Source organism: Lepisosteus oculatus, chromosome 4 (genome assembly GCF_040954835.1).
Source record: "Lepisosteus oculatus isolate fLepOcu1 chromosome 4, fLepOcu1.hap2, whole genome shotgun sequence".
Taxonomy (NCBI): Eukaryota; Metazoa; Chordata; class Actinopteri; order Semionotiformes; family Lepisosteidae; genus Lepisosteus; species Lepisosteus oculatus.
In genome coordinates this window covers 58,957,262-58,980,545 of record NC_090699.1, presented here as the reverse complement: position 1 = coordinate 58,980,545, position 23,284 = coordinate 58,957,262, and the positions used below count along the sequence as shown (strand labels likewise).

General features: G+C 36.6%; 1 protein-coding gene and 1 long non-coding RNA gene across 5 annotated transcripts in view; both read right to left on the bottom strand.

The window, feature by feature from the left end:
* The window catches only part of grip2b (glutamate receptor interacting protein 2b), a 290,064-nt gene that overhangs the window by 242,472 nt on the left and 24,308 nt on the right, over positions 1-23,284 (bottom strand). The gene's annotated exons all lie outside the window — the stretch shown is intronic.
* Positions 420-23,284, bottom strand: part of LOC107077457 (uncharacterized) — a 44,608-nt gene continuing 21,743 nt past the window's right edge. Inside the window, exons 2-4 of the long non-coding RNA XR_001478475.2 lie at positions 4,147-4,229; positions 3,721-3,812; positions 420-3,254 (exon numbers count right to left, since the gene is read on the bottom strand). This is a non-coding gene — a long non-coding RNA (uncharacterized lncRNA). The remainder of the gene's footprint in view (positions 3,255-3,720; positions 3,813-4,146; positions 4,230-23,284) is intronic.

Sequence of the window (23,284 nt, the reverse complement as noted above, 5' to 3'; positions counted from 1 at the left end):
CCAGGGGGATCTAGGGCAACATCTTTTCGTTTAATAAGATCCCTGGCAGCTGGCCTAAGTTTAATATACTGGCATGTCTGTTACAGGGCTCGCAAGTCAAGGCTATTTCACCCAAACTGACAGCAATTCCCCTTGGAAGCCAATGATTCCAATTCAGTTCCAGCCTGCTGCATTTGATCACATAAAAAATTAAGGAAACTGAAAGACTACTGAGGCTCTTTTTTATAATGGCTCTCACTGAACCCTGTACTTCAGGGCTGAACTGTGATTGTGCTTCTCAATTTATTTCTGTGCTCTACATATCAAAGACTAGCATGCTCATTGTTTTGCTAGACCTTGACAGTTATCTCATAATACAGGACCAGCTGTGAATTCGATTGCATCCTAATGCTGAAATTCTAAGAACACGGTTTATTGATCTAAGCAGGTGTGCCAGTATGTTCAAGGATGAGCTTTTCTTAATTGGTGAAGGGAGTACAGTATCTACTTAACTTGTCAGCCATGAAATAACCTTGTTTGTTGTTAGGTTCAGAGAGCATTATGAAGGTACAGTGTTAATGAGACATCGATGAGCCATTCAAATAGTTCCTTAGCTTTCAGATGAGAAGGACAACAATTTGAGTTTATATCTCTGTATGCCACAAAACACAAAGACATAATAATGTTGCGGTATACTATCACTGAATGAAATTTTATTCTCATTAAATAGAAAGAAATCAATTCAAAATAAAACATTTAGAGTTTACAGTCAACATACTACAGATGAAGTGTACTGTGACATGTCAGGACTTTTGACTAAGCTTCTCAAGGACATTCACTTTCATCTTAACATGCCACTTGAGTTTAGCACTGACCTTTTGCTCTTAGTCCTGCTGAAAAGTGTATTTTTGTCCCTTTTTTAGGTCTTTGGCAGACTGAAGCTGGATTTCCTCTAAGATGTGGCCATATATTGCTCCATCCATTTGTCCCTCAATCTTGACCAGCACTCCAGTCCTTGTTGATGAGAAGCAGCTCCATAACATAATGTTGCCTCCACCATGCTTGACAACAAGGGTGTCAAGCTGTGGGTGATACACTGTGTTGGGTTGGAGCCAGGTAGAACATTTTGCATTTAGACCAGAATTGTCCGATTGTCTGTCATGTAACCACAAAACGTTTTGCAACATGTTTGCACTATCGCTTAATTGCTCTGTTGTAAACTCCATGATAGATTTAAGAATAGGTTTTCCACTCTGACAAACAGTCCAGCTTTGTGGAGTGACTGGAATATTCACTTCACAGATATTGACTCAAGAACATTTTCTCCTATCTTTTTATTCTTTTTATCCTTCTCCTTATCTTTGGATTCCTACAGCTCTGTCCCCGAGTTCTTTTTAAAGACCCATGGTTTTACTGTTCAAAAACAGTTGTATTTTCTGTATTTATTCTGAAACCATGTGAACCACTACTGCTGTACACAGAGGCCATTCAACAAACTGTATGACTTATCAAAGTAATTGAGCTCAGGTTTACAAATGTAGATTTGCTATAACAACTATGTAAATACTTCAAATCAGCATATTTTTTTTATTTTTCTTACCTAGTTTTTTCACCCACAGAATTTTCAGTTTATGAATTCAAGTTTGGATTCAAACATTAACTTTAAAATTGTGAATATATTTGTAATTCCACAAAAGAGAAGGTGAATACTTTTGTAAGGCAAAGTATATACAATATATATAGATAGTAAAGATTACCACCAACAAAACGTAAAAGTTTTAAGAATCACTTTATGATATATGAATGTATGGGGTGAAATTGAAAAGATTCAGAAAATATATGTGCTTTTTAACATTTTTATCCCATAACTTACCAAAAACATTTTTTTTTTTCTGGTCAGGTTGCTTATGTTAAACTCTCTAAAGAGCATACAATTCGCTGTTTTAAATACCTTGCAACCTGCAAATACTCTGAAATTATCAGCAAAAGAGTGATTAACATGCTAATTATAGAGTTTTTATCTTTTAAACACAGTACACAAAACGAACATCGACAAATACGTGTATCATATGGTGAAAACCTTCAATTCATTTGTAGTTTTTACCCTGACCAGCGTAAGCTATTAGTTTTACAACAGATTTTCTTAGCAACATTTGCTTTTTTTTCTTAAAAGAATAAGATCATATTTTGAGCCACATTATTCAGAGCAATAACTGACAAACTACAAAGTGCTCTTTTCTAACTTTTTAAATGTGAATTTAAAGGTAGAACATATACAAATAAGAAAGTAATGACCTGCTTTCATCTTTTATTTTACAATTATTTTTTTAAATTAATAATATTATGCTAGCATAGACTGGAGTTACACATGGAAATATAATTAGCAAAAACCCAACAAAGTGCTCTTTTAATTCATGTCTTAAAGGTAAATATGCAGGTTTATGTATATAAACTCACATGCATAAAACCTAAAATATAATTTTATGCACACACAACAAAACCAGTTCAAAGGAGAAATATGCAGACTGAAGAAATCAGATCTGAAGGCTGGAAAAAAAATTACAACCGCAATAGACAAGCCCCTGAAGCTTCTGTATGACTCACGCTCTTTAATTTGCTATAGCAGGCATAAATCAGCAGGAACAGAAACATTTGTTTGTCTCTAATAGAAAATAATTACTCTTTTTGCAGTTAAAGAAAGACAAACTTGCTGGTATCAATGACAGCATGGTATCACTCTCTGATGGTTGGCTGACATGAAGCCACTACTGGGAACAAACAGATAATTTGTAAATCCGTATGATCTGTACACAAACCAGTGTAAACACAAACATTATAAATGACACTGCATAAAAAAAAGAAATAATCACAGGCATTAGAGGTGTTGGTGGGGCCAGCTCACCCTGCGGTCCATGTGGGTCCTAATGCCCCAGTGTAGTGACAGGTACACTATACTGTAAACTAGCGCCGTCCTTCGGATGAGAGGTAAAACCGAGGTCCTGACTCTCTGCGGTCATTATAAATCCCAAGGAGTTTCTCAAAAAGAGTAGGGGTGTAACCCTGGCGTCCTGGCCTAATTTCCCATTGGCCCTTATCAATCATGGCCTCCTAATAATCCCCCTCTATGAATCCCATAATTCCTTGGCTTCATTACTCTGCTCTCCTCCCCACTGATAGCTGATGTGTGGTGAGCGTTCTGGCGCACTATGGCTGCCGTCGCATCATCCAGGTGGGGCTGCACATTGCTGGTGGTGGAGTGGAGTCCCACCACCTACCTGAGTGGAGTGTCCAGAAAAGCACTATATAAGTGTAAGCAATTATTATTATTATTATTATACAATAAGCTTACATCAGCTTTTAACAACTGAAACACAGCATATACAGAAGCAGACAGAATTAACAACATTTCAGAATTGGAAGAAAACTTTCAAAGGGGAACTGCAATATTATTTTTATATTTAGGACTTAGAAAGAACTGGCATTGATGAGTGCATTTCAAAACATAACGAAAATTTGTTACTGAGTTGTAATAACCAGTCTGAGAAACTAGAGCTGCAGCTCCCCTTTAAAATCTGTGTGGCAGTAATAAGCAGCCATAACCAAACAGTGTCTGTGCTAATGACTTCATTATTGGCTCTTTAGGTAAAGGTCTAAATATTTAACAACTGGACAAACATAACTGTGAGTCATTGCATTTAATTCTCCCCTAAAGCAGTTATTTAACAAATGCATTTAATTTACCTTTGCTTCTGAAATTCTGTCAACAGAAGTCTATTCCCATCATACTGATACATTCTGAAACATGCCTGCATCCTTGAATTAAGGCACTGCACCTGTGAAGCCACAGACAGGTCTGAGCATAAGAATATCACAAGAACATAAAGTCTGCAAATGAGAGGAACCCCTATCTAACTTGTTTGGTTGATAGTGTCTAATTCAGCTGATGATCTCATACAGTCATTTATTGAAAGTACCCAAACTGGGGATCATATTCCAGACTCCCCTCAGCCTCTGTGTTAAAAAGACCCGTCGTCAGTTTTAAATGCACTTCCAATTAGTTTCCATCTGCGTCCTCTGTTTGATATTTCACTAATGGGTGAATGTTTTACTTAAATATTTAGTACTAGATTTTCTTAAATATCACATACAGTAGTGCTTTTCACTCACAAAGTAGAAGAATAGTAGTTCAGGTGGGTAGCTGCATCAGCATGCGTAGGCTGCAAAGGAACAAGTAATAGGTTTATTCCATGCTGAAAAAAAGAAGAAAGAGAACATAACGTTTCGGCCGTGGAGCCTTCTTCAGGTGTGCGTTCAAGTAGAAGAATGGTTTGCTGGTAGAAGGACATTATGTGTTTCCAGTAAGCAAAATTGTTGCCAAAATTGATACTATTTTACAGAACAAAACATTCATTCTTTCCGACACCTGTCTAACTTTAATTCTGTGTGTCTAACTGTCACACATACATGGATTTAAGGAGAAAATTCAAGGTTAATGGGATAAGAAGCCAAAATTAGCTTTCCTATATATGTCTTAAAGCTATTTCTTGTGTAGTCGCTTTGTAGAGTGTGTGAAAGTGCAAGATAATCCAATTAATGAAGTCTTGTGCCTTCCTACAAATGTTTTGTTGTCATTCATAGTGTCTTAAATTGATATATAATATACTGTAGTATATAGTTATAGTATTAAAATATTCTCAAAATATTTTGTGAAGAATGGTTATAAGATAAAGTAGGTTCTGATGCAATTTTAAAGGGGAAAGATGGCAGGCAACATTCTTCCCAATATACAGTAAGTGGCTTTCTGGGTGACGCAGACTATATATATCGAACATAGAAGGTCCGGTGTCCTCCTACCATGTTTGGAACCTGAGTCCAGGTTGTGTCATTTACTGTTTACACTTGGATCCTGGTGCCAGAAAAGCAAGCACACTTTGTGCCAGAAAGCAAAAATAGGAACAGTTCCCTCTTCCCTGTCAGGGGAACCAACTGCCGTCTAACATAGGCCTCACATAATAAAATTAAAAGTGAATAAATAGCTTGGCTGTGCCCAATTTATCTTTTTTTATACCCTTTGTGTCCTTGTGTGACTAATTTTGTGGAAAGCTTTTTTTAGTGGGAAACTGAATGAGAGAAAGAAAAAAATTCTAAACCAACATCTTAGCTTAATTTCAAGATGACTCATATTCTGCTCTGAAATTATACACTGTCACTGGAGTTACGCTTTGCTTGTTTTACATTTAATCAATCAATATTTCTAAGATGTCACTACATCTAAAGCTGTTTGGTTTACATGGATTTAACACAAAGTAGTCCCTTTCAAACAATACTCCATTACATGTGTAATAAGCTGTGAAAATGAAATGCCATTATAAATATTCAAAAGCAGAGCAAAAAGTAGTGAGACTGCAGAACAAAAGCAATACGCCAGGAGAAAAAGATATTTTTATTAAACTACAGGATGATATCTCCACTTTATTACTTTCATAATTTGATCGTTAATGAAACAGTATTTTTTTCTCATTCCTGCTGAGTAAGAAATTAATTTAGCTCTTTGATATGAACTTGCACAGAAAAGAAAACTATTCTTGACTTTCTGAACAAAAAAGTCTGAAAATGCCATTGGTAATCCAGCACAGAAATTAATTTTAACATATTTTATCAAATATAATATTGATTTAATCCTTTTACCTTATATAGTGACCCTACAATATATTTTGATTAAATAACTTGGGTGGAAGTTAAGAAATGTAAAAGCAAAGAAACAAGATACAATGCATGCCTAACATGTCATGAGACTGAAATAACTACTGTGAATTAAAACATAAGCCCACCCAAAATATTTCTTCAGCCTTATGTGTCTGCCATAAGATTAATTATGGTTTGTCATTCTCTTTGATTTAATTTTCACTTTATTAAGAGACAGATTTGTAGGCTTCTGTAATAATGCAAACAGCTGGTGAGCTTTGGAGCTGCAACAGATTCCTGAAAAAGCATTTGAGCGCAGACCTTGGTTTTGTGACCATCTGCCTGTATTGATTAGCAGACTGGCAAATGATCTTACAGTCCTTTTAGCCATTCTGAGGGGACTTATCTAGGGACATTACAAACTTCAGACTGAATCCACTTAAATGTGAAATCTGAACCCTTTCTTTCTGGAAGACGAAGAGAAGTATAAAAAATAATTTTCATGGTTTAAAACAGAGTTCCCAATTACTTTATTGAGTCATTAATCAACTAATAAGATTAATGATGCTTAAAACTGTACTCACAGGAAAATGCACACTCATGAAGCCACACCATTGTGCCTGTGACAAATTGTACTCAAATAAATGGGTCAGTTTGATGTCTCAGGCGAAAGAAAACAAAATCATTACAAACGCTATCATGATTTCAAAATTATTTTAATATTTTGTTTCAGACTTTATATCACAAGATCCGTGCTGTATGCAAACAGTATAATTAAAGAACAAATAGTATTATTAAAAAACAAACGGGAAAATTAATTAGATATGCGGCTGATTAAAATTAAACACTGGGAACTAACATCACATCTGATGAGGATTCATTTGAATCAGATCCAACTTTTAAGCTGTAAAGGAAACAGTAGAGGTTAATTATATTCTTAGAAGTACAAGGAAGAAAAACACAACCTTTCAGCTGTGATGTCTCTTTGGGTGTGTAGACAAATGAGGGAGAGAGCAGAAATGTGATTTAAAGGTGGACAAAACATAAGGAGGACAAAAAAGAGAGCATGGGAAAGAGTATGAGATGGTTAAAAAGGGGCAAATGAAAATGCGGTGTGGTATACATCAGGTGAGGTAGGCAGCAATTTGTACATGGACAAAAAAAATGTAGAAAAAACAAGTGAATCACAGAGAGTTGGGGGAATGTGTGAACAAAGTTTAAGGATAATGTTGGCTTCTGATGGTTTTCTGGTGTTGGAGTCTTTGAGTCCTATGGAAGGACATGCAGAAAGGTCAATACAGTCATGGCTTGGAGGGGTAAATTGGGGAACTATTGTCTTGTAGTGATCTTTGACCCTCACTGCTCTGACACGTTCCCAGAAACGACTGGCCTAGATAGATAGATATGTTCTTATCCAAGAGGATGTGGTTTTCATCACAAGGCCCTAGTAACATCAATAATTTATAATAGTTCCTTACACTTACATAGCTCTTTTCTGGACACTCCACTCAAAACGCTGATGAGGACTCTCTTCCACCACCACCAGCGTGCAGCCCCCACCTGGATGATGCTACGGCAGCCAAAGTGCACCAGCACACTCACCACACATCAGCTATCTTTGGGTCATCACAGAGCCTACGACATCAGTCTTAATAAAACAATATACACTATGAAATGTACAACAAAACTATTTTCTTGTTTAAAACTTTTAAACAAAATCGTTACACCAGTCCAGAAATGTACCAATTTCAAAAAATATTAACTAATTTCCAAATCAATTTAATGGCTTACCAAAGCCAAATGTGCAATTTTCACACAAAAAAAAACAGTTTTCTGTACTGTTTCTACACTCATTTAGATTTAGCAACATGCAGTAAGAAAATGCTTGTTCGGCACCATATCAGGCAATGCATCCTGTCCGCCAGACTTATACTGATTTTATTAAACACCTGTAAAACATCTGACATTCAGAAGTGACTGATTCACACATTTTATTCTTCTGAGAAATCAGCATTGTCAAACTGTGCATTGAAGAACAGTTTACAAAAGCATGTTCTCAAACAAAACACATTTATGACTGAGTTCAATTTAACTTTGAAGATCAGGCTTGAAAGTTATCACTGTCACTAAAGTTTTTGGAAACTGTGGATGAAGATGTGAAGCAATCCATCAGAACTAGGCTACACATCTCAAAGATCTTATGTTTAAAGTTTTACCAAACACACATTGTTATGACATGCCAACTCTTTGATATAAGAAATAATCTTTGATTTTACATGGACCAAGTTAACTTTGCATAGTAAGAGCATTTATTCTATATACTGTATTTCTTCATAGTAAACTCACAGCTCTTCCCAAATCTAAAAATAAACACAACAATAGAAATACAACATTAAAGCACAATAGAATAAAAAAAAGTGACAATGACCCCAGATAACACTAAGCTATGCAAAATACAGCTATACAAAGTCCTACAACCATTAATCAAAATATTAATGGACGCATTAATTAAGAGGCAGAGATCTCCATCAATAATCAAATTACAAAATAAAAAATCAACAATAATTGTCCTCTTAATCAAAGTAAGCTGTTGCTCAGCAATATTGAACAGCTTAATCTTTGATTACGTTCAAGCAAGGAAAAGCTGACATCCCCTTCTCGAGAGTTAGCAATCTTTAAGATTCAAGAAAAACAGTGAGGTAAGGTCAGACAAGCTGTTTACTCCTGTAGAAACAGTGTTCACTTTGGTGCAATCTCTTATATGCTGGTTCAGCATTCTACCCTTTTCCCAGCCATTAAGTTTCAAACCAGTTCTATTACTTTACCAATAGAAGCCCATTAAAGATCAGAATTCACTGACTTGGTCTTTTAAAGAGCAGCACATTGACAGATACGTACTTACCAAACGACTGGATCTGTTGAACCAAAACCTTTTCAATTAAATGGCACTGTGCTTTCAACAATAGATTACTCTACATTACTCCTTACATTCATTACACTACATTACTCCTGTTCTTCCAATACAATGATGATAGCTTTAAGTTAAGAATTTCCTGGATATTTGATATTTACTATGTTTAACAAATTTATGATTTTTAAAATTATTTTACCCTATTTTTTTCCTTATTGCATTGCTATTTTACTTCAGACAGCAAGTGTTGGAAGTTAAGATTGGAGCCCTAAAGAAAGCTAGTTAACCCGTGCTTTAACCTCTCACGCAGTGGAGTTAACCGTTTCAACAGGCACTACAAGGAGTAGTCCCTGGTCTCTTCTCTACACAACTATACGACACTCTACGACCTAAAATCAGCCCTCATCCTACTTATATATGTGAATATAGGTGATTAGAGAACTTTACAAGGTTCTAGTTAGCAGTCCTCATTTGCATACAGGTGAAGATAATAATTTATTTAAAATTAAGTAATGCATTTTAAACTTGCATACAGGCTATACAGTATGCAACACCATGCTATCACTTTTGATCCTTAAATGGAAGCTTTTTTTCCTAACCCACCACTTATCTCATATTGTTAACTACCTATTCTGCAAAGCTTCCCTGCCTATAGTTCCAACACACATCAGACCACTGTATCACTTGCAATAAAATGAACAACAAACATATACCAGATTTCTCAAACTGCAACAGAAATAATAATAATAATTGCTTACACTTATGTAGCACTTTTCTGGACACTCCACTCAAAGCGCTTTACAGGTAATGGTGACTCCCCTCCACACCACCACCAATGTGCAGCATCCACCTGGATGATGCGATGGCAGCCATAGTGCACCAGAACGCTCCCCACACTAGCTATTAGTGGGGAGGAGAGCAGAGTAATGAAGCCAGTTCATAGATGGGGATTATTAGGAGGCTATGATTAGTGAGGGCCAATGGGAAATTTGGCCAGGACTCCGAGGTAACATCCCTACTCTTTTTGAGAAACACCCTGGGATTTGTAATGACCACAGAGAGTCAGGAGCTCGGTTTTAAAGTTTGCATTTCTTGCAGAAAGCATCCACACACTTACATCAGCAAAACAGAAGAATGTAGGTGGGGACTTTGAGATATTTCAGCTTTCCTATCATTTCCTGTACATTCACAGAGATACAAAGACTTCTATACATCTATCTGAAACTAAAATCATCCCTAAACTTGTTTCAGACATTTCTCCAACACTCAACAATTGACTGTTCTCTTTCTAATCTTTCCATTAATATATAGATTGCTGCCTTCCAAATATCCCCCACGATTAATCACCCAGATTCCTATCTCTTTAGCCCCTTCTCAGTTTCCCATACTTACTATTGTGCTTCCTTTCTTTTGTCTTCCTCCATCTTCTTCCTTTCCTACATTTGTTTTTTCATTTTTATTCACTGGTGGATTTAAAATTCATGCGTCTTTATGTATAACAAATTCATATTTTGATGAACAGATCACATTTAAATGTCTGCTCAGCCAATACTGTTAACAGGCTCCGTATGTTTTTAATTTAATTTGCATTCTTAATTGTGAAAACCGGTTAGCAGTGTTATATAAAATGAATGGCAACACTTTTAGTGAGGAATCAGTCATGGGCCTTTGTCAGGAACAGGACCCTCCAGTCTTGAGTAGAACCATGATCTTCTGGTTTTGTTACAACCTCAAATCTTATGTAACATGTTCACTTTTTCTCTATGTCAAAATTATGTTTTGTTTTGCCAGGCTTCAAGTATCCTTTGATTGACCAAGAAATTATTTTATCAATATAGACATCAGCATTATTATAGTTTATTTGAATATCAATGTAAAACTCTTAAGAATTCATTGCTGTCACAAAACACTCACACAGACATACGATTCTGTTATAGAAACAACAAGTAGATGAATTGATCAAGTATTTTTTAATATACATTTTGATCTACCCTAGTTATTTTATACTACTCCTGAGCAGCACAGTGGTTAGCATTGCTGCCTCACAGTGCTTGGGCCCTGGGTTCAATTCCAGACCCAGACCTATATTATGTACATGGAGTTTGTATGTTCTCCCTGTGTTCATGTACTGTAGGTTTTCACCAAGTGGTCCAGTTTCCTCCTACAGTCCAAAGGTTAACAAACTGGCAGGTTAACTGATTTCTGGGAAAACTGGCCCCATTGTGAGTGAGTGTGTTGTGTCTGTATGTGATAGACTGGATTCCCATTCAGTGTTTACCTTGTACCCATTGCTTGCCAGGATAGACTCCAGCTCCTCCACAACCCTGTACTGGATGAAGCGGTTAGAAAATGGATGGATTTTATACTGTTCCTTAACATAATGACCTAATGCGACTGAAAAGCTCTGTACAACAATATCCACTGACATTTTTTCCAAATAACTAAAACTTCCTTTCCTACTTAATAGTGTAATATTCTAGGAAAGAGAAATATGGGGCAATTCTGTCGATAGTATAAGTACAAAAAGGAAAAACAATTAATGTAACCATGGAACCTGGTTAAGTTCATCTGAGTTTTCATACCAAATGTTTATTTACAATGTAAGTATTCTTCATAAAACAGGTAGAACTACCAGAGAAAGGTAAACAATACTTGCTATCTTGTGCTGTGTAAATCTTTTTAACTTCTCCTGGCTGTTTCCACTCAGCTCACCATTGTGCAAAGTTCTTCTCTGTCCATGGTGCTGAACAAAGCAGCAGCCTCAATTCTATTGCAAAATGCTGTTCAAAAAGCATTTTGAACAGACTCACAGCTCCTGGGTCCTGGGTTTGATTCCAGATTGTGGAGCATTTTCTTCAGGTGGCTTTTTGCTGGTTTTCCGGTTTCTTCCAATCTCCCAAAGAAAGGCTATGTTAATTAGTGTCTCTAAACTGTTCCAGTGACAGACTGCAGTCCAGTGCAGCAAGTAATCCCAGCTCCTGGCTTCTGTCTTTCTTATAGTGGGTGGAAGGAATAAACACTGCATCTGAATCTATAGATTAAAACTGAATCAAGTCCAATAGATCCATAATTTCCTTACATATGGTACTTAGAAAAAGCTCTTTTGCCCTCTATCAAAACACATACTGCTTAAAATTACATTTTGTCTGATACAGGATTTGGTTGTTTATTTTTCAAATACGGTAAAGGAAATGAAGAGTCACTCCAACTAATTGCACTAACAGGAAAATAGTGGTAAAGTAAGCACTTCACAAAACTATTTATTAAAGTCCCTAAATTAGAAAAATGATCATGCACTGTGCACTGCAATCAATGAATTTCCATGTGTGAAACTTTATTCTAAAACAAATTCCTTCTGAGCATGTATTATAAAATTTCACTGCAGTTCAAGTATGTGTCTGATGCAACTGAATAGTCAAATGCGACTTTGTGCAAGGTCTTTTGAATGGTAGTCAGTTCCTTGAAACCTTCTATTAAAACAGGTTTGAGATGTACAGTATTTTTCTAAACAAATTACTGTGAAAATTCACTATGAAAATACCCATTAAAGATTCACATGTTTAAATTATCATTATCTTGTGTTCAGAACAGGTTAATCTTAAAAACTCATCTATTAAGAGTTTTATTTTGATGTGCATATAGTAAAAAAACACCACCAGAAATGTGAACATACTGCTGAGAAATAAGATGATAATGCACCAGATTCAGAAAATGGACTCCTGCGCTCTGCTTGTACATGACAAGCAATGAGCAAGCTGTGGGTCACACAGAAATTAAAAAAGGAAGCAGCTGCAATTGTGAATGATTGCAAATGCGAGGACAATATCCCACTGCAGCTGAATTACATTACAGAAACAAGAATCTCAGCTCACCTCTGTAATGAGTACAAGATTTTTGTTGTGTTTCAAGAATGCACTATGGCAACCACCAGCTCTTTAATGCCACCTGAACAAAAGAAAATAAATCTTTACAACAAACCTGAACTAAGGATTAATGTCCTAATGTGCTCATTTCATTTTGTGTTCAAGAGATACTGTTCAGAATACTATAGTGTATCCAAGGAGCTGAGATGGCTAACACTGTCCAAACTGTAGATGGGATCCTAGCACACACTGCTAAACATTCAATTCTTGTTTTTCATGCTGGGAAAAACAACATTGGTATAAAGAGCAGACTTCCAATGAAATACATTTAAACACCTTAGAAACAAATTGGAGAACAGAATTAAATCAGTGGTTGTCTCATGAACACACCATGAAAAGATGAACAACTGGAAATGCTAATTTGTAAACACAACATGTGACTGAGGACATGGTGTGCACAAGACAGCTTCATCCTTCTCTGGCACTGTAAAACTCTCCATCAGCACAGATATGCAGGCTGTCTGTACTGACTGATATCTTAATGAGTTGGGAAGCGGTCAGCTTGAGGTTTACATCTACAAAGAATTTCAGATACATTTAAAGCAGAATGAAAGGGGTGAGAATTGAAAGGAAATCTGCAAAGGTAATACACAGGGAGTACAGCCAAAAAAGAGAACTGCAGAGAATAGCAAAATATTAAAGGATCAGGTAATACATAAAATCAAATTCTTATACTGTGCCTACATATCAGGAGAATTAGAAACAAAATACAAAATAAAGAAGCTACTGCAGTAGCAGTCCATTATGATGTAATTGGAATTACTGACACATGACTAATGTGATGGAGATGGATACAAAATTGCTGCATACAAAGCATTCAGGAGAGATGGAAAATATGGAAGAGGTCGAAGTGTAACACTATATATATACAGTATCAAAAGAATACTCAGGTATGGCAAACTTGCCTCCATGATAAATGAAATAAGAATATGGGTCAGACTTGCAAAGAATCATTCCAAGAGCATAGTTTTAGTACTGTTTGTAAGAGACAGACAATAATTATAATGCAGGCCTATACAATGAAATCAGGAATATATATGCAAAGAAAAACAGTTATTGTTTTTAAATTTTTGTCACACAGATTGGAAAAAAAAACAATACAAATGTCAGTAAGAAAGGCTTAAAGTAAAGATGCAGTGAATGACTTGGTTTTTCAGAACACATACAAGAATTACTGTGTACTGTGCTCTATGAAGGCACCAATTCTGTAGGGTTTGGGCATTTACTGGGAAAATTATTTATTGTAGCAGTAAATCACAAAATTGATTCTTTTGATGGCTTTAGAATCCAACCATGCGATATAACTCAAACAGCACACACACACACAGGTACTAATACACGAGGATACATTTATTAATACATAGAATATGCATGTAAACCTAACAGATCTTATCGTGAGGGTTATCAGAATATAAAAGATATATATTCAGTCAGTTACGAAGAGTTAAATATATCAAGAGGACATACGTTCAGTATATCATTCATTTAGACCGTTTCGTGAATGAACTTGGTTATAACTTCTACATTGGATACTCAAAACAAGTACATAACTCTTAGGAATTAAATTGATATCAACTGGTTGGGATAACAATTGAATTCTCGAGCAGTAATGCAGTGAAGTTGAATACTCATCCAATCTCTGGGGATTCAGATCTCCTGCGGGCTCTCTGGCTCCGTGCCAGGCTGTGCTGTGCTGCTTGCGACGGTGCGCTGCAGATGCTCACTGACCGGCTAGTGAGTGTTGGCTGAAACTAGCAAGAGTTTGTGCACAGGAGAAAAGATGACTGTGGGTCCCAGCAGGTCAGGAAGAGGACCGGTTCGTTCCTGATGAAGCGCTAGTTCTGAATAGTGATTCAGGTGTCCACAGTTCCGACCTGTTCACGAGGCTTGCTGCTGATGCTAACCTTGGGTGGATCCTCTGGTTACTCTCTGGCAACCTCCGCTCTCGACTCTTAGAACAAAGGAAAGTTCTGGCACTCGGACACACTGGCCATTCCGTGGTTGTCCGGGCTGAGTCTCAGGATGGTCAGGAGGCGCTCTGCGAGAATGTCCTGCCCTTGGGAGCCTTCTGCCCTGGGCCATCCTGCCCTGGAATTCTCCTTTGAATTCCCTTTAGAATTGTCCGAAAGAGTCTCTCAGGCCCTCTGTGTTGCCTGTTTTTACCTGGAGGAACTTCAGCTCATTCATTGGCTGAAAGTTCCATGGGCATCAGAGTCCCACTTGGGTTACTCGGCCCTACCAGTCCCTGATTGGTTGATCAAGCTGAGATATGAGTCACTTACTCCTAACACTTAGGAATGCAGTCCAGATGTCCATCTGGCACTCCCTAGACAGATAGGCGCCAATGGATGACCATTGATCATGATAGCCAGGCTAAGCTAAGTGCATCCCCATTTGGGAGCTGTCCCTTATCAAAAGAATACATCTTTAAATCAACCTGCCTAAATAGCTTCTCTGTGGCTGCACCACAGAGATGAAGAGGGAGATGGGGCCTCATTTGGGAAAGCACAGCAACACTTAATTCTGCCTTATTAACAAGCATTGTCGCTACAACTGTATTGATTTAAGTCCTTTTAACAATCAAAAAGACATAAAAACAGTAAAAAAGGGGAAAGAAGTAATAAGGAATTCAATCACAAAACTGTGACCTAAAAGTCTAAAACAAAAAAACTATCACCATTTCAGGAAAGCAGATTAATGAAGGAATAAGACAGAGCTTAAGAGGCATAAAATGACAAAGGATAGATATGGAATTATATAAGAACGGAGGGCAAGAGTTTAATGCTATTCTGCTGGAAGTACAGAACATAGTCAGCCCAAGAGTAAAACAATTAAAGGCTAGAGAAGCAATTAAAAGGCAAACAGTTTTGAGATATACACAATAGTTAAAAGTGTAGAATTAAAATCAAGGGATATTAAAATTGTAATGCACTAGTTAGACCTGATTTAGAATGCCTTGTAGTACAATATTGGTTACTACAATAATAAAAAAAAAAGATATTGCTACTCTGGAACCAGTCCAGAGAACAGAAATCAGATTCACTTTAAAACTTAAAGGAATTTTTTGTCTTGAAAATGTATGACTACAATGATGTGAGTCTCTAAAATCCTCATGATTATTGCTATACTGTAGGTAATCCACTAAGAGTACTTCAGAATTAACAGTAAGAAATTAACCATAGTACACAACTGAAAACTATGGGGAAGTGCATTTAGAACTGAGAACAAGAGATCTGGACGAGATCCTTGTAGCAATTATTTAAAAACATGTGGTAGATGGGCCTAATGACCGTCTCTCACAGATGTTCTTATGTTCTTAAATTTGTTAGTTTTAAATTCAACAAGTAATTAAAAAAAACATTATATTAGTTCTTAAAGGTTAGACCAAATTAAGCTTACATTGAAAAAAGTTTCCTTATTACATTTTACAAACATTTATCATATATTTTACAGAGCTTCCTCAGCTTGGTACTTATTTCCAAACAATGATTCAGCAACTCAAGTACGTATTCTACTTGCCATTTAATTGAAGTACAGTATATCACCATTGAGCTACTTTTTATCTGTACATTTTCAGGTTGCAAAAATGTAACTTCTAGTTGAATAAGTAACTTCTCCTTTGCCAGGTGAACATCCTATCTGCAAAGATAAGGCTTTCTGAGCCATTAAAGCTTAACATTTCCCCTTGCAGCTCAGAAATGTTATCAGGGTGACAGGATGAAGAGGAGAGCAGATTCCTATAAATCCAGCAACAGCCATTTTTATTGTCTCCGATTGACACGGTCTGTCAAGAGCCCAGTGATGTGTTGTTGCAGATGCCATGTCTGACTCTCTTCACTTACCAGAACGATGAAGAAAGATAAATATGTTTGTTATCAGCTGGACAACTGCAGCATAATGTCCGAGCTGTGTGGCTGTCATTTCACCTGAGGCAGATGACAAAACACCACTTTAACGTTTTTACAATATCTCTACTGAAGGCAGTTCTGAAAATTGGATTTCAGCTAGAATACATGAGTAAAGGCACACACAAATCCAGTAAAGTCCAGATCCACGTAGCCAGTAAAAGCACTTTAATGTGTTCTTGTCGAAATCTGCCGATGGCTTCACTGAGCAGTCCAAGTCTGTATTATCCTTACAATAAGCACACTGCATTCAAGGCTGTCATGCGATTGGAGATGTAAGGGGCACCTGTTACCTCAAGTCGTTGGAGGGATGCAAGTCCAAATGTCAAATAATACAGTTTCAGGGAAGAGAAAGCATTTTTGGAAGTGAAACATGAGTTATTACACAGTGATCTAACAGTACTGTTCTAGTTTTGAACAATATACTTCACTGAAAGTGTTTAGGATCATCAACAGCCGTTTCAATCTCATTCTGCATCCTGGCACAGAGTAGGACCTATACAAATCTTTGGACAGCAATTTCATAAGGCAGACTGACTCAGCTGCATGAAAGACCAAATTGTGTATCAGCACTATTGCACTATTCAGCATTTAAAAGGCCATGGCCTAACAGAACAGACGAACTGCATCAAAGACACACTTGAGGCAGGCATAATCAAATAAAACCAAAGCAAAGCCTATTTCTTTTCCACTGTGGTAGACCCTTCTATCACTTTTACTATAATGCTTATGATCTGCTCTTAATATGAAGGAATTTAGAGCATGATTTGTCACTGAAAGGCTTTTACTTATGGATTACTTTTATTGTCAGCTTTTATTGCAAAGAAATGCATTTCTATTTTTACAGATCTATACAGCAAAGTGGAACTCAAGACAGACTTCTAGAAAGAACTTAAGTGGTTTTCACATTTTCAACTTTAAGTAAGAATTATGTAATTGTTAAGATCTTTATAGTTCTTTGTTTTCACATTGCTTGCCTTTCTTATAAAATATAACCTTATCTGTAACCAGATCCACCTCTGTATTAAGAACCCCAGAGTCTTTGTATGACTCTACAAATAAATTTAGGAATTGATGCTCCCTTATCATTGCAGCAACCCAAATAAAAGGTTGGTTTCATTTTAGTCTGAGGGGAAATAAGTGCATTTCTCTGTAGCTAGTGAAAAGAAGCTCCCCTAGCTGTTACTGGGGTACTTTTACAATGCGTAGAAGAGAACATGTGCTTTCTCAGATTAATTATACTGATAAACTAGCAAGAAAGGTAAATGACACAAGGTCAGACACACTGGAATTAATGATTTCTGAAGCCATCTTATCTCTGCACTTAAAACATGAACAAATAATTCCTTCAATTAGATAACCAGGCTGCTTCATTCAGATCTTTCCACCTAAAGACAGTCGCCAATTTATGTCAGAAAAAGAGTGGAAGTTGTGTGAAACTCTCCTACATTTCCTAACCTCTCTTTTCTCCAATCTACAATTTTCTCCTTCCATTAACCAGCTTTCTTTTGCCAATGTGATGTCATTTATCGCATATGCATGACCACTGCTGCTGCAAGGCATCAAACCCGAAACCTCATTCAAATATTTACCATCCTATATAGTCCAGAAATTATGTAAAAAAACTGCTAGACAAAATGGAAACCTCCATGGATTTTACTTCATATTACCTACTGTATATAATACTCTGTATTATTGTATTGTATATTTTTGCACACTTCTAATTAGTTCTCTAAAAATGCTGCACCTTTCTCTGGTTATTCTTCACCAAAATAAATCCTTTTCCAAAGCATCCAGAATTTACAAATAGGCCAATTCCTTATATATATATATCTGACCTGTTTTCACACAGCTTAAAGCCATCTGTATTATTATTTGACTGTGGCTGCACATTTCCATATCATTTTTACATGTGTCCAAATACACTCAGTACCACATTAAAGCCAAACAAAATACCCCAGATACTTAGTATTTAAAATTTAAAAATAAGGTTATTTGGTATAAATGTAAAGGACCAGCTTGCGCTTCAGAAATGTAAGATAAATTTGTCCTTTCAGGACTGCTGTGATTTTAAATCATCCCCAAACATATTGCACAGAAACAGGAAGAATCTCTTCATCTCATTCTCTATATAGCTGTGTCCTTGTATTACTTTGCAACATATTTAATTAGTGCTATCATTCCTTTATCTTTTAACAGACAGTTTTTGGTCATAGGCCATTACTTTATAATGAGAACTACATTTTTGTTTTACTTTTTTACTGGAGGGTGAAGTAGCCAGAGTTTCAAAGTCTTTTTGAAGTCTACAAACAAGCATTGTTGGTATAATATCTAGGTATAATACCTTTTTGTAATTGTTCTTTAGTGTTAGTGCTTTTTAGGGGGAAATATGTTTTCTTTTAAACTTGTAGCACAAAAAAAACCTAGACTAATTAATCTACTGTAACTAATATCAAAGATAATTATCATGGATATTGAAGCAAGCAGAACAGGCAGCAAGTCCAGGCTGCAGCTGAGTTAAAATCCAGTCCACAGTATAGGCTTCACTGAATGCCAGTGCCAGGGGGAACTCTGGGTGCCGGGAGAGGGTGGGGGTGACATGGCAGAGAATATCCTCTCTGCAGTTGAAATGTAGATAAGGGTGGAACACAAAATGGAGAGCTTTTGATGATATTGATAAACACATCAAAAGTGTTCAAAGAACACTGCAATTTGATAGCTATATTTTTGGAAAAACTAATTAATTGACTGTACTTTTCCTTTTATTTCCATTTTATTCTAGTGCCTCCACTAGAAACCCTGGTATGACGGTCTTCTACAGAGTAGAAATTGATTTGACTTGAAAAAAGAAAACATGCCAAAACAATGAAACAACGAAACTCAATTAAATTTAAAAAGTAATTAAAAATTCAAATGCAATACATGCCATTAATTTGTAAAAGAATCCTCAAAAGATCAAGGGTATGAGAAATAGACTGAAACATAAATGGAGAAAACATACTTAAAGAATTTGTTGTTTTCATGTACTCAAATGTACTCATTTCATTCATTTTTGACTAATCTTAAAAGCGTGATATAAACAGTTAAGAAGAAGAAAGCTGAAAGGACTTGTATCAGACAAATTCTGACTACTAATTCTCACTCATTTTATGATTTGCTGTTGATGCAGCTAATTAATCTTTAAATGAATGTTTTGGCTCTTTTTTGGCCAATTTACATCAGTAAGCATCCAACATGAATCCTTAAAAAGTATGAAAGTAAAATTATTTAGTGTATGAGATCACTCCTAACTTTGTAAAGATGTATACTCTATCTGTTAAAGCACTCACATTCACAGACCACAACAGATTAAGCATTGCCCAGATTGCAATATGAATTAATAAGTGAGACCTTCCCCCATATGGTGGCTCCACTTACATTTGGGACAAATATTAAGAATGCAATGAGATTTAATCTAAAAGCTTTAATTTTTAAGCAGTCCAAATCAATGCATTGAGCTTCTCTTGCAATCACTATCAATTTCAGATGCCTTACACTATTCTGGATTGTTATTTGGGGACTCTATTACAACATCCGTCCATCCATTTCCTAACTGCTTCATCCAATTTATGGTCACAGGGGAGCTATCCCAGCAAGAGACGCAAGGCAGGATACACCATGGACAAGATCCCGATCCATCCCATGGCACACAGAAATACAGACATGCAGACACTTACATCAGGGCCATTTTTCCCAGAATGCAATTAACCAACCAGTACAGTATGTTGTTGGACTGTGGGACTAACCGGAAACCGGAGCACCCAAAAGCTGCCCATGTGTCACGCCCTCTGTAGCCAGAGGGTGCTCCTTCTCTGTCCCGTCTCTTGTTTTCGGTGCTTTGCTGTCCATCCGGTGTGTCTCTCTCTCTGGGGCTATATATTTCTGGCTCTTTCAGTTGTCTTGGCTCAGCATTGACGTTCGGATGTCTTGAGACCCGCCTAGCACCAGGTCGCCCCACGTCTGCTGCCCGAGGGCATAGGTTTCTATACGGCATTTCCTGAACAGCTGAGCCCAGGCTAAACTCCCCATCTTGCCACTACACATAGGGTCATTTTCGTTCTCCTGCCTCTCCACGGTTCGTCCCTTTTTCAGACGTCCGTGACACCATGTTAGCACAGGGAGATCATACAGTACCAACTCCACACAAATAGCACCCAGGCCCAGAACTGATCGCAGTGCTCCAGGGCTATGACGCAACAATGCTAACCTCTTTTCCAACATGCTGCCCACTCTATTACAACATTTATAACTAAATTCAAGACTAGAGTTGATAAATGAAGTGTAATAAAGATCATTATCATAATTCACAAGTTGCTTTTCTTAGCAGCATGAAATCCATCACTATTATTTTAGAGGATATCTTTTCATACCAAGTATCTTCTTAAAGCAATTCACTGTGGGCTTATCATTGTGAAGAGGGCCTAATAAAAGTGCAGGAAAAGAGCTGTTACATAAAGCACATGGATGTTATTCAATTTAAAATGTTCAGCCATATATTGCCATAAATTGCAAAAAGGATATGTGCTCCAAATATGTAAGGCTGATGATAATAAAGGATCATTACAACTCAAAAAGTAAATGATTAAATAAGGATAAGGTAAGAGACTTTAAAAAAAATCCAACTTAATTTTGCATATCTCATTACAATTTTCTAATTAAAAACATTATGGATTATCCACTTTCCTTCCATACTCTGTGACAGAAAAAAAACATGGAACTCCTGACCTTCTTATACATTCTCTTTTTGAGACACACAGCAAAAGCTGTTACATGTTCTGTAGAACAATAACTACAACAATTAAAACTTTACCCTGCTAAGCCTCTGACTAAGGGTCGGAAATACAGTATGTGATGTGTTCTCAAGGGCAAAGATAACAAAAAGGGTCTTTACGTTAAAGTGGTTGCTATGCTCCACTGAAAAACTTTGGACAAACGATTCACCAGCCAGCCAACAAAAGAAGAAAAAAAACTTAAGTCTGTTAACAGATTCAAACTGTCACAGAAACATGAAGAAGCGTGTTTTACCAGGAGGTCAAGCTGTTACCAAGCTCCCAAAATTGTCACAAGAGGGTCCAGTATATAACACAGCTGCTGGCAATTAACACTGACACATCAGGGCTCCCAGGTGACTCAACCAATAAAGAGCTCCACTTGGTGTGCAAATTTCTGAAGTCCATACCATAAATTGCTGGTGTGTATCAAGTCTGTGTCACTGACTGTCAGTAACCAACACATACCTCCTCACTCCTGGTCCCAAGAGCTAGTGAATGCCCATGCAGCTTAAACAGGTCTAAGTTTAATTTCCAAGGCTTACCATATGACAAAAACCCCTAAGCCTACTCGGGCATAAATGAGTTTTCAGTAGTGCTAGCAAGAACTGCATTATTTCTCTGTGAGATATTTAACCTTGTTTTTTCAGGGTACAACACAAAAACAAGGAAAGCCTTAAAGTCCAAATTTCAGATGTAGTCTGTCCTGCACAGGGCAGGTAGAAAAATCTCTTCATGCAAGTCTTTATAAACTCAAATGCTCAAAATACTGTTCAAAACCTTTAGTGTGGAGTATAATGCAAAAATAATGCTCAATTCCAAGTTTTTGTTTTAAATCCAGATGTATTTAAGTTATGTGTTGTTTGATCTGAGCACAAGAGTGTATTTGAACCAAACTACATATGTTCCAACAGGGATTCAGAGCCACAGGCAATAAAGTGATCTAAACTACTGTATGTTTAGCACACTGAATATTTGAAGTGAATGACAGTTCATCTGATATATACAGTATACTTGCTTCCTCTGATAGAAATGCTTGTCCCATTATCACATCCCATGGATATTACTTGCAAACTCTTCATTATGTCTTGCTTACAAAATGTGTTCTTTACATCAGTTGTGAAGAACACAACAATAGAAAATCAAGAGCAACCCTTCAAAAATAAAAAATCTAATATTTCAATATTTACTTCTTGATTTATACTAAATATAGCTTTAACAAATTGATATAAAGCTCTAATTCTTCATTCTTAGTCCAGACACCATTACAGAATTGTTTCCATAAGAGATGATTTCCAAAGTTTGCACCCAGGTATACACACACAATTAAGACAAAACTAAGAGGAAAAAGACTACATATTTATATGCATACACACCTCTATTCACATACTTGTACAGAGATCATAAATACACATACATATAGTAAATACACACCAAAAACGTTTTTGAGAGTTTTCCAGAGGAAGGTACTATAGCCTGCGAACTGAAGATGTTGCTCTTACATATCATAATATGGAGCTCAAAATCAAATTCCAGAAGATGGAAAAAATAAAGATGGTTTTATTCTGTGACAGTAGAGTTTTAAAATAATTATATTATTTAAAAATAAAATTTGACTGCTTTATCCAGTTTTCGGGAACATTAAGTACATTACTGGAGATAAAATTAAAAGGTTAAGAAGTACAATTTAAAAGCACAATTTTTTAACAACAGTTGTTCATACTACAGCAGTATATTTTCCAATCTACTGCAACAGAGCACAGACCTTTATATACAGGACAGCCATCACCTGATTACCTTTAAAGAGTCTGTCTGAAACATTTGTTTCTTTCTTTGTTAGTGCAGAAGTGCCAGAAGCATTACCCTCAATAACAGAGCCCAAGATGAAGACGGCAGAAAGGAAAAAAATTTTCTGAGTCTGAATTGCCTCCTGTGAACAAACTGTAAAGCAGCTGGTCTAATAAGAAAATTCAAGAAGATACTTACTGAGTCACTATTTTAAGCCCCAAAATGAGCTCGCTGAGTTTTCCATTAGCAGGATATTCATCAAAGGCCTCTTTCCAGCAGCACACA